The following is a 20,071-nucleotide window of genomic DNA, read 5'->3' on the forward strand; positions in this document are numbered from 1 at the left end:
AGTATGACATACTAAGTCATTGGGGCGGTTGCAACAGACTGAAATAGAAAAAAAAACGCGAATACTATCAAACTCGAGTGCAAGTATCGAACTGGCAGCACGGCCTGACAGTCGGCCTGCGGAATCCTTACAGCGGGGACGGAAAGACACGCGAACATGCGGCATCTGCATTCTTTGCTGTTTCGTATCTATTTTCAAGTGGTTATAGCCTCGTTTATTGATGAGAACACGACGTCATCCATGACACAATAAAAGACCATGTAGCATCTTTTAACGCGATAGCGTTAGAGAGCTCGTGTCGCAGAAATTCCGTCGTCGGTGTAGGGCCCGCGGGGACCGTTGGTTGTGAGCGAAAAATTATCCGTGGGCGAAAAATCGAGAAAGGAAATGGACAACTATGTCCATCTAGCGGAAAACATATCAAGCCAATGCCGCCTTTTCCAGAGGAGGCGTTGATCAAGCAAACAGCGAACGCTAGATAATGTGCTGCCATCTGTGAGGCATTGCGAGACTCTTCATGGCCTCCGAGATGGCAAGCGCGCGGCGTGCATCTTTGAGGCCATGCGACTCTTGCTTTAGATCAAAAACCTGTATGTACCATTCTCGCGCGCGCGCGTGTGTGTGTCTGTGTGCGTGTGTGTGTAACAATACACATTAATAAGTATGCAATTAGTGGTTGAAGTGCGCACCAGGGGCCGGATTTCGCTATTGCGTTCAGCTCTTAAAGGCGAAGCTTAAGGGTCCCCCAATTTTTTATTGCCACCATGGTTAGAGCGCGATGAAAACAGCGCGCCGCTACGTTCGCGTTTCTTTCCATCTCCCTGTACCTGTGAAAGCCTGCAAGAAGCACAAATGCAATTAAACTCGGATGCAAACACGAATTCGCGAGCTTCGTGATACGCGTGGCCGATCAGCGCCAGCTTCCCGTCGTCTACTTGCACAGCGCCACCACGCGGCAGCGGCGAGCGGACGCGGAGCGCGCGCTCGACGGCCCGAGGAGAGCGTTCGCCCAGTCACTATTAGTGTTTTTCTGCTTACTACAGATGCCAGCTAAATACAAAAAAAGATGGCTGTTACCTCCGTCGTAGGAATCGGTATAACACGAAAGTGAAACATGCCGTCACAGAAGTAGGTGATTGTTAATAGTGCATTGGTATATGAGAGCTTGTACAATGTCTATTGTTGTTTGCCAGATATAGCACCGCTCGGTATGTGCGTACCCACGTTGACGCTTAGCGGCTCATCTTCGTACCGACGACTAAGGCCCACGATCATGATTTAACAATTGCGATAGCTGAAGTTCTCAGGATATACCTGGACAACGCATATGGTGAATCGATATACTCTAATCGACTCTAACTGATACTCTATATGCACTCCTTCAAAGCATCGTGAAACGCAAAGAGAAACGCTACGAGCGTCGTGTCTTCCCTGTAGCCTGGCCGTTAATTCTCACAGGGCGAGCGGGGAACGCGATGCGATCATAGAGTAACATAGTTTACAATGTTACTTTATGGTGCGACAGCCAGGCGAGCGTCGGAGAGCTATAAGCACATAGTAAACAGTGATACTCGATATGCACTCCTTCAAAGCGTCGTGAAACGCGAAGTGCGTCGTGTCTCCCCTCTAGCCTTGCCGTAAATTCTGACAGTGGGAGCGGGGAACGCGGTGCGACAGCCAGGGGAGGGGTGGCTGCGTCGCATGAGCAGCAACTACGAACTTTGATGGAGCGGTCGCGAGCGCCAGCGCACTCGCTATCTGGGCAAACGGCTGTATACGCGTCTACGTGCGACGTTCTCACCGCGTCGCGCTGAGACGGCATACTGCACGAAAACCGCTTCCCTCCCTGGAGCGGCCGCATTCCCTTACACCAGCGTTTTGTAGAGTTGCGCCAGATCGGATCCAAAAGAGTTGGCTGCTAGATATACTTCGTATAACGTTACAATTTGTTGCTATCGCGTTCATTGTTTCGCGCTTAAGTGAAAGTGATTTTCCTGTTTGTTTGTTTGTTTGTTTGTTTGTTTGTTTGTTTGTTTGTTTGTTTGTTTGTTTGTTTGTTTGTTTGTTTGTTTGTTTGTTTGTTTGTTTGTTTTCGTTTTTTTCTGAGCCATTCTGTCCAGCAACTAAGGGCCGTTCTGGAGTATCAACTCACCGTGGGGAACAATTACTTGACATTCGAGAATAATCTAACGCCTGTGTACGGCAGCCACCAGGAAAGGGCACACCTTTTTTTTTTTATTTTGTTGACATTATTCTCTTGCCAACTCTAAAGCCGCATTTATGTTTTTGTCTGTTTTTGTATGCGCATTTAGGCGCTTCTGCTACGTGTTGCCGTGATCTTGTAGGCGTAGGGAAAAAGGGGTGTGGCCGTTGGGAATCCGAACTGCAGAAGCCGAGGCGTCTGCGCATGGTTCCGCGAAGTCTTCGAACGCCATAGATTTGAGCACTGCACGGGCCGTGATACTCGGACCGGGCCCGGTCAGGGCCCGGCACTCGTTGAAGTTTACCCGCCCGAGCACGACCCGGCGACTCTGAGCGATACCCGGGCCCCGCGCTAACCAGACAAAAAATTTTACGTACCCGGCCGGGCCCGGCCCGACCGCCTATTGGGTCCGACATGAGCCCGACCCAATAATCTAGGTCTTGTCGCCCGAACATGGAATCGAGCGCAACGCATTTTTAAGTAGCAAATCTTTACGTTTTCTTGGCGCATGCTACGCTAACAAGTATGCTTAATTCCTTGTACAAAAGGGCCTCACAGTGGTAACAGTAGACCGGACATGCTGGGTACGATTAACGGTTATTCAGCAGCGGTATACTGTACCTATTTTTTTATTTTTTTTTCAAATACAATAGGAATAATCAAGAGCGTTTGGTAGCAGATACTGTGGCAAGAAAAGTGATTTGCAGCATGAGTTTAGTTTCTACAGGAAGCGCAGTAAGAACCGAGGAGGGAGAGAACTGAACGCTCGCTTCAGTTTGTTTTTATTGCGCTATCTATTGAAATTTAAAGCATGCTCTAACGACAAAGCTAATCGTGCACCCAAAATGACACTCTTTATTTCGCCGAACTTGTGGCCGTGAAACAGAAAGTCAACCTACAGAAATACGCACTGTACACTGATAGCGGCGAACAGAGCGTCGGCCGTCGAAAAACTGCTCATGGCTGGGACGCGCCGTCTTTTATACATCACGCATCGAACTTTCCAGCCTTTATCACTGGTGGTTGAGCAAGCTCTGAAATAATCTGGACTTTTCGCGTCCCGCGCGTAATCTTAACAGAGTGATCTACTACAATCGCGAAGCTTCTCGAACACTGCGGCGCGGTCAGCGTCGAGCGTTGCTAGCCGTCCTTGCGGGTGAAACCTGAATACATCAAAATAAAACAAGAAGCGGGCGTGGCAATATGTAGCACCTGTCTTCAAAATAGTACCACCTTGCCCCAACAAGTGAAATATAGGAAAAAAGCCAAATTTATTACCTTCAATTGTTGTGAATACGCTAACCTATAGATAAAAATATAACGAGCTCCGTGTACCACGTGTACTTTTCGAAATACTTTTTGAACAACCGAACGGAAGAAAAAGCCCTATTTGTCATAGCATTCTTTCCATATATCGCTCCCCTGCTAGTACACACATTCTACACGTTTTTTGTGGCATAGTTCAGAGTTCATTCCTTCACGTGTTATTGGGCGAAAAGTGAAATTATCAAGAGATTCCGGTTGTAAGCACACCATGCGCTGTTACGTCAGATATCCATCACAAGAATGGTAGAATTACAACATGCATTTGTAATAGCATCTACAGAACTGCACGGGCCTGATTTTTTGGCCCGGGCCGGGCCAGGCCCACTCTATGAAGCCCGAGCCCGGCCCGGGCCCGGGCGTTCATTACTAAACTTATCCAGGGCGCGCGTGTTCATGACCAGGCCCGACCCGGGCCCGCTAGAGGATATTGGTTGTTGATTATGATTATTAATGACACCTTGCTCTTTGTAGCGGGCGATCGGATGGAAAATACGGTGTGTACATGCATAGAAATGTTGCTTAGCCCGCGGTGGTATCTCAGCGGTGGTAGCTCAGCGGTTAAGCTGTTTCCCTGTTAAGTCTTAGGACGCGGGTGCGATTCCCGCGGCCACGGCGGCCGCATTTTGATGGGGTGAAATGCAAGAACACCGGGTGGTCGGCATTAATACGGTCCCCACTACGACGGGCCTCGAAATCATATCGTGGTCCTGTCACATAATACCAAAGAATATAAATCAAATGTTGCCTATATGGCACATGGCAAGTCATTACAATAACAGTATAGTGAAAATAAAACAGCAACAAAATTTATCTAAAAGTAGTGTAGAACTAACATGAAAAAGCGGATAGAAGCAAACCCGTGGCATTTTCTTTAATGCTATTTTCTACACTCGCGTTGGAAACATTAATTACACAATTTTTGAAAAGAGGCTCCTCATAAATAATAAGCCGTATCAAGATAAAAGACGTTAACGTTATATACGGTGAACAGCCACCAAAAGCACATGAAATATAAATCGTTCATGTTCTAACGTCGTCACGGAAACGTTATCGCCATGTGCAATATAATTATATAGTCAAGCCAGTTGGCACAGAATGCCTTAGGCCATGCAAGGCATAACGTTCGCGTGTGCTCGAAGGCCCGACTTAGGCCTCTTAATGAGCGGGCCCGAGTCCAGCCCGGCCCGCAGCCTCAAGCCCGGGCCCGGCCTAGGCCCGCGCTTTAAGCCTGGGCCCGGCCCAGGCCCGTACATTCAAGCCCAAGCCCAGCCCGGGCTCGCCAGAAAACGCTTCGGACGGCCCGGCCCGAGCTTTCGGGCTGGCCCGGGCGCGTGCAGTGGTCTAATAGCATCATCATCCGTGGCTGTATATTCTTTAAAACGTGCTTTAAAACGTACGATGGCTGGTTCATTCGTCCAGTGCAAATAGTGCAAAAGCAGGAGCAACCACAGGACGCCTTCTATTGCTTTGTTGTGTACTGTTTTTTTTTTTTTACCATGTATATTCTTATAACGGGGCTTGCGCGGCGACAACGCTTCTTTAAAGGCAACGATTTGATGTTATGGTGCCAACCCGCAAAGGGTAGAAGCGTGTGCAACCCAACATTGCACAGATAACGTTCACACGTATAAATGAGTGTTAAACATGAATACCTTCAACAGTCGTAAGAAACTAAAGCGTCAATCAGACGTCAATTAGACACAATTCCATGTACTCTGGAGACCACTCACGCCACCCGAAACTTCAAATTGTTGCAGTAAATCACAATTTCCATTCGCGAAAATAAATATGCACCTAGGCTCACACAAGCAAGGCCCCAGCATTGCGATTTTTCTTATTCATCCCGAGAACCGGCATTTGCGGCGAGGCAGCAGCTTGTTGTGCGGATCAACCGTCTCATCCACCTGCGGACGAAATAATCACACACGCACGATTCGCTTCTGCATGGAAAGAGTTAGTTGGTACGGCATGGCTGCTCTCACCGCAAACACTGCAGGATACTTAAGCGAGAGTGAAAGCAAAATGCGAAAGAGAGACAAATGAGGCATTTCGCTCGCGCTGACGTGTACATGCTTGGATGGCTGGGTACCGAAAAAGCCACACAAATAGAACAGTTCAAGAGTGGCGTTGCAACACGCGGAAAAAGCAACATGGGCGTTATAATTGCTCGCTAGCTCTGCCCGCTTTTGCACGCGTGACAGCCGGGTGCAGGGAAGTCGGGCGGCAGTCTGTGTGTGTGTTCTCCCAGAGTTCTCGCTGCGCACAAATTTGGCGCAGCTGTTACGTTCCCCGGCCAGCGAACGGGTTGCAGCGGGTTGCACCTACCCGTTCCCCCTTTCTCATTCGTTGTTCACATCGCACCTCGCATGGGCGCCGCCAGTTGCCACAGGGCTTCCACGCATTTATTAACGCAAAGGGCCTTCCCCGTGTTTTAATAACGCCCTTATACCATTCCTTGAGGATACAGTGTGCGCAATATTTCTTCGTTTATTCGGTTATTTCTTGCGGTGGCTGGCACACAACGAATGTTCCCAGAACGAACGCTTTACATAGCAGGGGTCGACACAGCCGGCCTGATATATCCCCCAGAGACAAGGAGCAGAAGTCGTGCTATAATCGTGGCCGCAAAACGCTCGCGCTGCCTGCGAATTTAGACAGAATGCTATTCGCTTTGCATGTACAGCTAAATCATGAATTTAATTGACGATAAATAGATAAAGAAGCACTTAAATAGACAGCAACAGGCAGTGTCCACTGAGCCACGGCACCCAAATTCATCTAAGACCAGTATCATAAAGCAGCGCCTTTGTTGTTTCAGGTCCTATATGACATCAATGTCATCTGAATAGTAACGGCATGATGATGGTGTGATATCGTTTACTGGCGCGAGGGATAAGTGTAGCCAAAGCTGACCATGGCCGTGGCGTTTGACAATACAAAATGTTGGCTCAATTGGTTCTTAGCATCCATATTTACAGCTTCACAACCAAGGCAATAGCGCGGAGAATCACATGGACGGCGAAAGCAAGGTGGGACACAGCGCTAGCAGCTCAGGGTTTATACACGTGATGGCGCATATATATACAACACAGCGCAAAGGGGAAAAAAAACGGCTGATCCATACGTCATAGGCATCGGTATAACACGAAAGTGAAACGCGTCTTCACAGAAGTAGTTGATCGTTCACTGTGCATTGAAATATAAGAGCTTGTAAAATATCTATCGGTATTTGACAGCAATAAAACCGTTTGACGTGGATGCACCCACGTTCACGCTTCCATCCGTCCCATGCCGAGAACTAGCGCCCGTGATCATGATTTAATCCTTGTGGTAGCTGAAGTTGCTAACGTATACCTGGACACAGCATATGGCGATTGCAGCGCAATGATGGCATCAACAATCACATGACAAACACTGGTACTTGATACACGCTCCTTCAAATGTTCGACAGTTCAGGAAAGAAATGGCAAGGCGTGCGCTCCCCAGTAATACGGTAACCTGCGCCTCTACTCATGCATACACTACCGCACTGCGCTTCAGGAACGCGGGGGGCAGATGATCGTAGTTAATGCCGTGAACGCGGGAAGGCGTTCAGCTTGCCGTTAGCGCGCCTTTTGCTTCACGAAAGCACTCAATGCAGCGAAATTCGCCCGTCGACATCGGTGCATTTCTGTGGCGCTCATTACAGCATCTTTATTAGTCGGTACTATCGCACTCGAAGCAGTATGAGGGGGTGAAACTCCGTTGGTACATGTGGAAGCTGCACTACTCCGACAACGAGCCGTCACACGGTTAACATGACGCGAAAGGCAAAAAGCGTAGCCAACGTAACTGCCTCTAGGGCGCCTCCTCGATACCAGCGTGGCCAACGTTCCTTCGTTGGCATTTAGGCGCCCTAACTGCGTCGTCACCAAATCGCTCCCTATCGGCGCTCGTTCGTGTCGTAACGCAGTACTTCACTTCACCGCTCACAGACGGCGACACCGCCCAACCACCAAGAGCACCGTGCGAGACATATTGTGTTAGAGATATAAGGCGCATTTGTGAAACCTCGTATGTGTGCGTCGGTAACGCAGGGGGAAAAGCGCCGGGCACCTATGCTCGCGGATCGAGATGTCATGGGTTCGATTCCTAGGGGCCGTATTCTCAAACGATTGCAAAAGGCGACAATCGCAAAAGTATCGCCTTTGGTGTGCGCTGATTAGAAGCATGAACGGGCAATCGCTCTCTTTAAAAGTTTCGAGTGCACCGTAAAAAGCGGACGTACGGGTTCGTTGCCCCTTGGTTCATAAGCCCAGGATACACGATCAGAATAAACGTATACACCAAGGTGTAAAACATGATATAACCGCTGATGGGTAGCTCATAGGCAAGTCACAAATGTGCGAGGCATGATGTGAAATGCCACCAAAGCAATAGATACTGCAGTATCACGTTGCAAGCTTTCTAGGGCTTATCCGACAGTCTTGCCAGCTCGCGCTTTAAGATAATGCAAAAGTTAACTTCCGTGTCCAGTTTGCAAGTTACCGGTTGACCTTCGGTGTCCATTTATCCACTTCGAGCAAATTGATAGTCAGTCCCGAAAGAAAAAAAAACTGTTTCCGAAAAGTCTGTCTTTGCCCGTACTTCCCGCAGTTCCTTTACTTGTCGGCTGACGTTTTGTGTGGCGCCAAAGGATTTGCAAACCTGGGCAAAGTGGTTCGGTGCGACACACACCCTGCAGTTTTTTCCTCTCGTTGGGCAGTTTCCGCTGTGGTGTATCTGGTAGCCGCACTTGCTGCATAGCTTCCTTTCAGTTGCAACAGAGTTCACTATCGTAGTGTGGGCTCCCGCGGCTGCTGCGCTTCTCTTGGAAGTGCTGCTTTCCTTCCCCGTCAATACGGCATATTTTCGATGTTTTTTTTTTGTGTGTGGCAAAAAAGATTTTCCCCCAGATTGCTGACCCGAAGGTCGCGGGATCGAATCCCGGCCGCGGCGGCTGCATTTTCAATGGAGGCGAAAATGTTTGAGGCCCGTGTACTTAGATTTAGGTGCACGTTAAAAAACCCCAGGTGGTAGAAATTTCCGGAGCCCTCCACCACGGCGTCTCTCATAATCATATCGTGGTTTTTGGACGTTAAACCCCAGATATTATTATTATTATTAGGATTTTCCGCCAACAGCAGACGCTGACTGCGTCGGCGTTGTCTCGCGCGGGCGAGGGTGCATTCTCGTTTCTTTCTGTTATGGCCCGCTCACACTAGCGGCGCGGCAGCTCACCGTTTGACGTTCTCAGGCTGCCGGGCGCAAACCGCCTCATTCGCGCACGTCAGCCGTTATTTGCCGTTCGGAGAATAGGTCCGAGGCCCATTTTCGCGCCATTCTCCCGCTGCAGGAAAGCGACGTGGCCAATCAGCGACGGAGTAGCAGTTGCCATGTCTACGGCGCCCCGCGTTGTCTGCGTCTGCCGCGGGACGCTTCGAGCTGCTTGCTTTTTGCTCGGCGTTTTTCACGCTAGATGTGCGGATATCGTTCCTGTCGTTGCCAGGCATGGTTCAGGCAGTCAAAAGAGCGTTTCAGTCTGTCCGGCATTAAAAAAAGCGGAGCGTACAACCGAATAAAGTGTCCCCACGCCGGCGCCAGGCCAAGTGGCGCCAGCTAAGGAGGATTAGAAACAACTAACAAACGCGTAATCTATGTCCTCCGAGATTCCGTAAACGCCCATCTCTACTCGCTAAGCCTACAGCATCGTACTAAATTTACAGCGCGAAAAAACGAGAGACAGAAGAAGAAGACTACACAGCGCTTGTTCTGTGTAGTTTTCTTCTTCTGCGTCTCGTTTTTTTTTTTTTTTGCGCTGTAAATCTAGTATGAACGCTTACCAACTAGCCCTGCTTAGCACTCTTTTGAACTACAGCATCGATTATTTGAATACGGCTCTCTAAAAACAGAGCCGAATCGGGACGAACACATTGCTATCGAAGCTTAAGGACATGAATCTAAAGCAAATGGACGCGTCAGTTCGGAGCTTACACGCTACAGAGCGCACGGCGGCCGCTTGATAGATTCGAGGTGGACGACAACTGCTTTTGGCAGCGCGGCCATGTTTTTGGTGCCGCGAATGCCTCGCCGGCGAAGCTTGCCGTGCACGTTGGACAGCTCTCGCGCGGGCGGCGACGGCCGACGTTCGACGGCACCGTGCCGTTGCGGCAGCCTTGCCGCTAGCGTGAGCGGGCCATTAGACGTCCTTGAACTGCGTGAAATGACCAGGACACAAGCAAGAAAACACAGAGAACAACACGAGCGCAGCACTGCCAACTGTTTAATTTCTGGTAAGCAAAGAACAGATATTTCAACCAGGAACGTGACCAATCTGTGATTCTCGCATGTGCCGACAAAATACGAACATTGCTGGATGAGAGTGCAGCCCAAGATAGCGGCCGACCGAGCACCGCAAAACGTGGGACAAATCTCTCTGAGTTTTGCGCTTGTGAAGGGACCAAAAAGCCAGCTGTCACTCAACATATAACCTGAACAAAGGTGAAAGAACGAGGACGTAACATGGCTTGTTGTAAACGAAAGATTGATCGCTCAATGAAATGAATATGCAATAAAACCACATGAAAACTAAAAAGATGGCACAATGGAAATCAGCAATTAACAGAAGTAAAGGTGAAGACGACGGAATTAATAGTGACAAATTAAAACAGTAAGAGCCCTCGTGGAAAACTGGCGGTCGCCCGCAGTTTTTGCATAAAACCGACAAACAAACAACGCAACAAAAGCCATAAAAACGCGAAAAAAACTTTTACGGGGCACTGTCCAGGAAAGTAACTTCTTCGGGCAATAACGAAAGAGACGGCATGCTAATGCACTTGTCACCAGTTTTCATGGTGTGATAGGCTTCGACAATCTCCCTTTAGGTCTGGTCCCTCGATTTAAACAAGAACTTGGTCCTTTCACGAATTCGTTTGCAGGATGTGTTTCTTCCGCCCTCATCTTTTCCTCTGCATCTGTTAAAATGTTGCGCCAAAGTGCTTCCTGCATTGTTCTTTACATGCCATTCGTGTTCCCACGCTGAAACACCTTCGTTGAAACACCTTCCCGTATGTCCAGTATACAAACTGTCGCACGTCAGGGCAATGGAATACACCACCCCACAAACACACTCAGTGTAATTCGTTTGGGGCCTTGTTGAGCACTGTGACGTACTCTTACTTTTACCTGTGACCATAGGGCACACTCTGCTGAGTTTACAGGGAACCGAGCAGACGAGCTTGACCCCGTACCGGCTTGCCACTTTTTTTGCGTTGCGCGAAATTCGATGAACGTAAGGCATAACCCGCAGTTTCTTCTGAAAATTCCCTTTTAGTGGCTTCTTACCTTTCAGTTTTTGTAGGCTTTCACAAGCATCAGCAATTAAACTATGAGGGTAGCCATCCTATAGGAAGCGCCTAGCTTGCTGATTGAAGCTGATTTCCACTTTATACTCACAGGATTTATCAAGCGCGGACTTGCAGGCTAGGGTTACGTTAACCCTCTTAAGAAGCTTTGAATGCGCACTTTCCAACGGAATTGGGGCTTTTTTTGTCCTCGGGTTGTAGTACCAACAAATGTGTTTGTCGTCAAAAAGGAGCTCTAGGCCCAAGAACTGAAGCTAATTCGTGCGTGAAGGTGAGCCCTCCAGAAACTGATTTAAACACCTTCAGTACGCGATTCACTGCGCCATCAAGCTTATCGTGCGCGGACACGTGGAGTATAACTAGATAATCATCAACGTAACGGCAAATTTTTACATCTTTCCCAGAGATTAGTTGCTCAACGCGCTGATCAAATACTGACAGATAAATGTCGCAAAGTACGGGTGCAACAGACGAACCTATACAGATTCCGGCCTTCTGCACATAGTATTTTCTATTAAATTTAATAGCCGTGGAATTCACGTAATCAAGGAAATGCTCTGTGCTCACCCCTGCCGCATTCTGAAAGGCTACTTCTCCAGACTCTTGAACTTTCTGCCTGACAGTGACAGTGGCGAACAAACCATCATGCGGGATTGAGTAGAATAGGTCTTCGATGTCAATTGAAAACCCTGTAGTGGCCTGTGGAAGACCGTCTTTCAGGAGGTTAGCAACTTCCGTCGAAGAGCGCACTAGAAAGGGGTCCTTGCCTACTATCATATTTAGGTTCGATTGAAGGAAGTTCCCAATTGTCCTTTGCCAGGAATTCCTTTCTTTCTTGCGAGCTGGTATTTCAGCGTTCATCGCAGAAAGAGCATTTCCATAGTCAACGCGCACCGTTCGCTCTCTCTCGCCACACGGCGAGCGCTGAGGCGGTGGCGCCCTCTCTTGCACTCAAGTAAATGGACTGTCCCGACAGCAGACGACGATGCACTCCGCGACAGGAGACCACGATGCTCGATGCACGCCGACACGCCGAGACCCTAAGGTGTTTCGCCCATAAAACGGCTTCAAGAACGAGCGTGGCATAACAAATGCGTGTGCGCCATTTGCGGTGGTTTTCAAAGGAACACTGCGTGCGAACGCGTCAGCGCCCCCACCCAGTCAATATTTCAAAAGTGTAACAGCGCCAGCGTGATTGCCGCATTATCTCTTTGCTAAGCGAACATCGCGCCACCCACCAGGGTTGCCAGGTTCGGCTACTTTGCGCCCATTCGGCTACTTTATTGAGCCGGTGGCTGCAGAAAAAGCATCTTGGCTACTTGGCTCCTTTTTACTTAACGTATGCCTCCCTAGCGTCCGTCTTAAGCAATTATTCTCGCTTGATGTTTATAATGGTGGCCTCAAGGTGTAGCTGTACAATTTCCCACTCTTTTCGCCCCTTCTTTCGTACAACTCCGGCACAATATTAATACTTTTCTTCAATTTCCCTTTACGGGACGCAGGTGGCGTCAATATTTGCGACACTATTGCTGCATCATTACGCCTTTGAATATTTGCGACATGCACCTGGTTGTCGTGTCATGATGAACTGAAATATTTTGGGCCCACACATTTTATGCAGCAAAGCTCTACTTTTTTACATGATTTGCTAGACGAGTTGTGCTCGACAGGGTTCTTATGGCTGACTACAATTCGAGGTTTCTTATTTCTTTAGGTCCTTACTAAATATGTAGGATGTTATAAAGCACATGCTTGAGCATGTTGACAATCGACAGTATTTTTTAGCGCAAGGAATAAGACAGGATTTGGAGTGTGTCAAGTTCTTCTATTCCGCCTAGAATTTTTCTCTAAGCAAAAATGTGATGGTGCGTGTATGGCTTTCGCCACATTTTTTGTTGTGGCACTCTCGATTTTACACGCCGACATAATTCACTGTAGCATGCAATGCAACACAGCCCTACATATTTTGTACTGTGTTATCTTACTACAATTTCCATCCAGGACTACCAAGCTGGAAAAGTGGCGCTTCGTTTTTTGTGTGTATCACTGGTACAAAATTTTGCGATGCTTTTTCTTTAAATACGCTTTAGTAATACAGCATGTTTTCGTACTGGGGGGTTGGAAAAAGTTCAAAACCGCATCTACTTGTTATACGCTTTTGTCGCTTATACACATCACATGTGCCCGTACACACATGTATCGGAAAGGAATGCATAATTTCCTTCTCCCCCTGAAACAAAATTAAATATCTTGGATATATCCCTGCGTGATAAGCATCTTCTAATCCACTTTTTCTCTGCGAAAAGCATACGCGATGGGTGGAACTTGTAGGCTACTTTTAAAGGTCGCGTTGGAAAGCAGGCAAGGGTGTTCGAGAAACTTTCAGCGAGATACGCGATCAAATTGACTTGCAGACAAGTCTGGACATCTGCTTCCTCGCGGAACTCTTTCTCATCTGAACACTGCGCGCACTGCTCTCTTTTAAGGTTATGGAAGACGCTTTCCCTTGTTTTCCGAGTAGAAGTGCCAAGAGCTCTGTTGAATAGAACTCCCCGGGCAACGACAGAGGAACCGTAGGACAGGGACAGCTCTTTTGTGTGTGTCCTCCACCTTCCAGGCCTGGCTTCGGCTGAGCACTAGTGTGAGGGAAATGAAGGCGGCTAGGAAAAGCAATAGGGCGAAATCAGCGCTTTGAGCCGGCCTTCTGCGTGTCCCTTTTCATTGTCCGCCTTCTCCTTTCTGTCGGAAGAGCTCGCGTCTCTCCAGTGGTGGAGCTGGCGTTATCAGACACGAAACACCTTCGAGCTAATTCCGGAGAGAGGCTAGCGTGCCTGTCATCGTGCTTGGCTGGCTCGGATTTGGCGCTGTTTGGGCCTTTTCGCCCGTTCGCGAACTTAGCACAGCGGTGGCCCAGGAAGACCCCTGAAAGTTTCACGTTTCCTCCTTGCAGTCCGGAAGTTCAGAGGCGGAAGCTTTTTTACTCCAGCTCTTTCATCAAGATGAGTGTAGCGAAGGAACAAGTAGACTCGATGTCGACGCACTAATGCGCTCACTGTCTCTCTCCGCCTCCTCGCACTTAGACGTGTAAAGTGTTTTGCGAAAGTAGATGCCACCTTCGGGATCACGTTTATAGTTTGAGTGAAGTTAACTTGTTCACGACGGCAACACCGCGCATCAGCATTACAAAATGTTCTGTCATATACTGCGTCCGCACGATCTATTCCAATCTAGAATACACTACAAAACAATTCCTTATTCTGCCGACCAAAGAGCGGTCATAGTGTCTAGAAAAACACGGATTCCAGTCCGCCGCGAATATTATGTACACAACACGCGTAAAACAATGATTTTTCTCTGAATAGTGCAAAATACAAACGCCTTCTCCGTCACCAAAAAATACTGAAGTAAGTAATGACGACCTCCATAAAATCATACAAGTGTCTTCGTTGAAACAGCGCTCACGAGACGACGACGAAGTAAAAGAAAGCACAGGACAGGCGCTGACTGACAACTAAAGTTTATTAGGAAAAACACGCATATATATAGGTGATGTGCAACAACTAAAAACTCCAAAAGCGCAAAAAAAAAGCCCTGATACTCAAACCCAGACAAACCCTAATAAACTTTAGTTGCGAGTCAGCGCCTGTCCTGTGCTTTCTTTTACTTCGTCGTCGTCTCGTGAGCGCTGTTTCAACCAAGATGAACGCATACTAACTCGCTCAAGCTTCCATTCTTATGCAGTCATACAAGTATGATTGTTGCATACCATAGCTGCGACTACGAGTTTCGCATCGCTTTTATTCTACGAAACTGTCTTCGACCCCAAACAGCAGTTTAGCAGGGCATCGCGGAGAGACATCCATTCTACTTATCAACCGCAAAGGGTGCACCGCGATCGTCACTCATCCATCCACGACTGCTGCCCTCGTAACGGCTAGCCCTAACGTTGTATGCACGAAGCGGGACCGGGCTGGAGCAGCATTTAACAGCGAAGCTCTTCTTAGTGGAGGCTTTCATGTCAGGGGTCGGCGTAGCGGTGATCACGTTTCCTCGCAGTGGGGAGAGAGTGAGGCTCAGTAGGAAGGGGAGGACTGTGCAGTGCTGCGAGGGCGAGCGCGGAGGATGTCGAGGCTCGGAAAAGGGATGAACCTTCGAGAAACGTGCCAAGGTGGGGTGAAGGCTAGGCTAAGTGGGGCATCAAAGAGCGTGTCAGGGTCAGTGTTCAGGAATTTGTGCTTTCAGAACGGCGAACATTTTTCGTTCTCACGATGAAGAAGCCGCCCGACGTGAGAGTCAGCGAGAGCTGACGACGGAACAGGCACGTCGTCGCCTAGCCATGGCGATGTTCGCGCAAGGGAGGCCGAAGCTAAGTGCCAACGAAGGGAACAGTTGAAAAACATAGAAGTACTATATAGCCTGATGAAGGAGGGGCGGCAGCCTCGCTGTTTCGACAATGTTCGCGAAATGGAGCTGGCTGGATTTTTTCATACGGTCTACGTCTTCGAGGAGAGTGTTTCACTTCCCACCTATTCATCTTTGTGGTTGTAGCTTATGCTGCTAAAATCGATCTGTTGGCATATATATACTCACGCTTGGCAACATCCAGGATTAGGTCACTTCGAGTAAAGGCGGGGAAATGATTACGAGTTAGTTCGACTTTTTCTGCTGCGCTTTGATCCCCGCACTGCGCAGGTATTATTGGAATAATTAATATCCTTGCGGGTTGTATAGTGCATGATTTTTTTTCTTGGGGCGAATTGCATAGTCACAATACAAACTACAGCGTTTACGGAAATCGTGGAATGGTAGTGCAGGTCGTGTTTACATCCCAAGCTTGGCGTTTTTATTTCCCGCTCATTGCCTGTCTATAGTTGTTGCGTTCCCCTAAATTTTGCACATGCGCAGGCAATTAAGGACCCATTTATTGTCATTGACAGCAGTGTTGTGGCTTGTCAGTGGCCGGAGCGCAGCCGCTTCATGTGTGTGTCTGCTCTTGGGCTGGGGCCATTGGGTGATCGTCTGTTTATGCTGCTGGTATGCCGCTGCGCCGAAATACATGACGATCTACCGTGAAATCTTGGTGCGCTGCAGCCTTCACGCGTGTGACCATCGTCGGGCCAAAGTGCATCTCTTCCGCGGTGTCTGACAAAAAGTGCCTGACGGCAGGTATCACCAAGGCCCGGGCGGTCCGAGAAGGGAAGTGTAAATCTTCCCTTCCTCTTCCTCTGTAATTTCTGTCTTCCAAAATTCCGAATCAATGCAGAAAAAATTATAATTACAAAATCCTTCCGTGAACTCTTATTACCCCTCCACGAGATATACAGGCATCATACAGCCTGCCCTGTATACCGAACACTCTAGATAAAAGAAGCAGAACAAGCAGTATTGCGTGTGCAGTAGATTGAACTTCACATGACATTTCACACTGCATTCACTTCTAGCTGGTGCATGCTTTCAAGATTTTAGGCATAAAAAACAAGTATGACTTGGAGCTGAATGCCACTTTCTTCAGGCTGTTGAAAATTAAGGAAAATGGCAGTCAATTCCACATATGCACTTCAGATTGTTTCTGTTGACAGCATTTGTTGCTCTCGAAGAAACTTCTTTTCATGTAAATACGATAACTGATTCTAGAAATCCCACCTTTTGTAACCTGATCGCATATATGTTTGTTTGTGCTCTTCTTCATGAGGAGAGGACAACTATTGATCAGAGCTGCTCTAATGGTAGATGTTAAAACACCCTTAATTGATATGCAATGATTAGACTGTGAAAAATGGAATTGACTCCCTAGGCTAATATTGCAAGCAGACAGGCTCACGCGTAAAAGCTAACTTTTTCCGTAAAAGCAGTAAAACTGAGAGCTGGGCGAGTTGGTATGAATTCATGTTGAAACTTTTTTAGCGCGCACAAAAGACGGAGAACACAGAAAGAAGGTACAAAACGAGCGCATATTTGTCAGTGGTCATATTCAGAATCTTCACACATTAAGCCGCTGTGCCTTAGTTCGTCTTTACCTGTGCTGCAGCTGCTGCAAATTCTTGATTAACCACCGGGCTGTTGATTTGCCACGATGAAAAGCAAATAAAATGTATGATAATGCCACTTTATTGTACCACAGAACCGCGAGGCTACTTAATTGGACAAGAGACCTTTTGCACATAAAGGCGGTGCATTCACTATGTGTCATTTTCTCTACTCCATCTTTTCGCATTCACTAGTGGACTAAATATCTAGTTCTACGAAGTTTAGGTGGCTGAGTAAGTTTTTGATTTGTGATGTCACTGTATGTCATGAACCTCAGGAATGAAAAAAAGAAGGGGAGTTTAAGGCTCGTTTTTCTTTGTTAGACAAAACCTTCATAAGAACCAACAGATTATGAAGCTTAATAAACTATAGGGGACATTATTTGTAGTAAATGTGATCTAATGTGAAGGTATTAAAGGGTACGAAAAGACAACTTGCCGCCTGCACGGACCGAGCCTGCACTCTTCGAATAACGCGTTCCACGCTCTACCAATTGAGCTACCGCAAGACGGCAAGCTGGGACGATTGGTTGGGATTCATATTGAAGTCGGTTACAGCGCAACACTAGACAAGGACAAAAAGAAGGAAACGAATATTGCACAAGTTCGCCCAAATAAACAGTTGCGTATTTCCCAGCCTTGCTGCAGCCGTCTTCCCCGTTACAACCACGTGAAAATATGTATGCTGTACACACAAACATGAAATAGTGAGGCTATGAATGTACTGTAAGCCCTCTCTGACCATTTAGTCACACGAGCAAAAGAAAGAAGTGAAGCTTTGTGAAGAAGTTGCGCCCGGTCTCTTCATTTCTATTTCAAGTTCAAAAGGTGCGAACTACCATCTTCATCGGCACTCCCCCTTCAAAAGGAACCGAGATGATACGTAAAAATCGGGATTGAGATCAAGCAATCTTTTTCATTTAAGTTAAAGACATTTCAGTCTTAATCGTTGCTCAGCGCACCGTGCTTTGCAAAGGAAAGCACCATTTGCATTCGGGAACTGAGGTTGCTTGCAAGGAATTTCGTTGATGTTCAGTATCAGATTAGCTCAGCGCCGTTCGAAGGCTTACGATGTTTTTGGAGTTTATAACTGTGGTGTATCTCTTTAGAGGTATTTTTTACCTCTAAACTGATAAACCAAGCAGCCAAATCGCCTTTAGAAGCAGTTTGGTTAGTTTATGAGCGTGAAAATATTTTGGATGCGGCATGGTAAAGTTCGTTTAATAATTGCGGAAGAAGCAGTCATGCCTCTATAGAAAATCTGGAGTGCACATTATAGAATCAAGAAAATGGTCACCGCGGAAACGGCACCACGTGTTGTACAGCAAGCGAAAGAGACAGGTGTGTGCAGTTCAAGCAGTGCAAAGGTATGAACTCAACATGGGTAATCTATTGCTTGGCTGTATTTGCTAACCAATACATTTGTATGCATTTCAGAGCTATTACACTAGTAGGCGACGATGCGCGACTAATGCAGCAGTTAAGCAGCTAACAGCTGCTTAAATGTTTAAGTGTGTTGAGAGTGGTATTTTCTGCCTTCCCTCTACGAAAATGAATTTTAGACAAAAAATGCTCCAAGCTTACGCCAGAGAGGCAGAAAAGCTGGCTGACTCGTAAAAGTGAAATGAAGACCTAAAGCGTGTCATAATCATGTTGGTGATGAACCGAGCGGTCATAGTCGTAGATATAGCCTGTTCAGACCATCTCATCTGCAGGTTTAACGTTGTTGCATTTCTCTCTGGCTGGAGTTTTAGTGTTCTGATGCTGTGCAAGTATTTTTCTCGCGCTACTGTGATGGCGAGCCTGCTAAAGGGGCTTTTCAAGTGAAAAAGCAGCTTCGGTTAATGTTTCGTTGCGAACTGTTTAGTAAAGTGGATGACAGTGCAACGTCATCGTACCCAACCGCTGGCTTGAAGAACAAAAAAGGGAAGCTTATCTATTAATTTGCCATTATTGGGCGCATTCATTGCAACTCTCCATGTATGGAAGAGCACATCCCATGGTTGCAATTTAATGAGCTTTCATACAACACAATGCATAGTTATCAAGGATAAAGTTTGCACATTACAGGTTAAGACACGTACTGGATGCCCTCGCTGTAACTGCGGTTCAGTTGCGCACATCCTACAGGCACGCTTTGTAATCATAGACTACTCATGAATATGTGAAGCATCTTATAGCGGAGTTGGTGGTGGTGGTGGTGGTGGTGGTGGTGGTGTGCGGCGTGACCACCCTTACTGCGCATGCGCAAACCTTCTCCACTCCCTCTCTCCCCTTTCCCTCTCCACATCACCTCTCCCTTCCCTTTCCCCCTCTCATATCCCTTTCCCATCCCCTCTCCAGTCCTCCTCTCCACTCCCATCTCTCCTCCTCCCATTTCCCCCTCTCCCATCCCCTCTCCACGTCACCTCTCCCCTTCCCCCTCCCCTTTCCATTTCCCCTCCCCTTCTCCATTCCCCCTCTCCACTTCCCCTTTCCCCCTCACCACTCCACCTCTAAAATGCGGGCTCTACATGCCGAAACACTGCTTCGCATCGCCTCATGGTCCCCCTTTTTTTTTGTCTTCATGTTTGCTTCCTTGAGGCGTGCCGGATGTGTAAGCGTGCTGCAACTTGAAATTCTACAAGAGACTAAATCCTGATGTGCACACGCAGAAGAGCGTGATATTTATAAAAAGGCGAAGCTTGCACTACCGCGCGAGGCTTGAAACAACGAATCTGGACGATTTGAAGACTAATCTGGTTGATGAAGTTTAATGTTTGACGGAAGCCCGTCTGGTCTGGATGATACATGGTGAAGTTAAAAAACCCCGAGGCACTGCGCCTACAAAAGTGAAAATTAAAACACACAGAAAAAAACGTTTCACTTATGAACAAGGCTCCCGTGTGGGAGCGGAAACGTCTTTTTCTGTGTGTTTTAATTTTCACTTTGGTCGGCGCAGTGCCTCGGGGTTTTTTTACCTTGACCACTAAGCCGGTTGCTTCTAGGTTTGTTTCTAGGCCTTAGATAGGTGATACAGGTTGTTTCCAGGTTGTTTCTAAGTCGTTGCTAAGCTTTAGTTGGGCGATGCTAGGTTGTTTCTACGTTGGTTCTCAGCACAGAGAGCCACAGACAGTCACAGGCAAACCACAAAC

This window comes from Rhipicephalus sanguineus, chromosome 9, assembly GCF_013339695.2.
Source record: "Rhipicephalus sanguineus isolate Rsan-2018 chromosome 9, BIME_Rsan_1.4, whole genome shotgun sequence".
NCBI lineage: Eukaryota > Metazoa > Arthropoda > Arachnida > Ixodida > Ixodidae > Rhipicephalus > Rhipicephalus sanguineus.